Here is a 252-nt window from a genome sequence, read left to right as displayed (position 1 = left end):
CCATACACAGGGAATTAAATCGAATTTCATCATATAAGTAAAGGAGCAATAGAAAACTATTATTTTTCACCATGAGGAAATTACTTATGCGAATAAAACCTAAAGAGATATCATTCTCGAGTAGATATAGAAATACAAGCACGTGGACCCGCTTTCATGTAATAACATCCGGAAGCTCCACTCCACCGGATCCCCACATGCCATGGAAGTCTCAACGATGTTGGCCGACATAGGAGAAATCAGGCGGTCACA

This window comes from Theobroma umbraticum, unplaced genomic scaffold (genome assembly GCF_002168275.2).
Source record: "Theobroma umbraticum cultivar Fairchild unplaced genomic scaffold, ASM216827v3 scaffold_2.0, whole genome shotgun sequence".
Classification (NCBI taxonomy): domain Eukaryota; kingdom Viridiplantae; phylum Streptophyta; class Magnoliopsida; order Malvales; family Malvaceae; genus Theobroma; species Theobroma umbraticum.
This window is presented reverse-complemented; position numbering follows the sequence as displayed.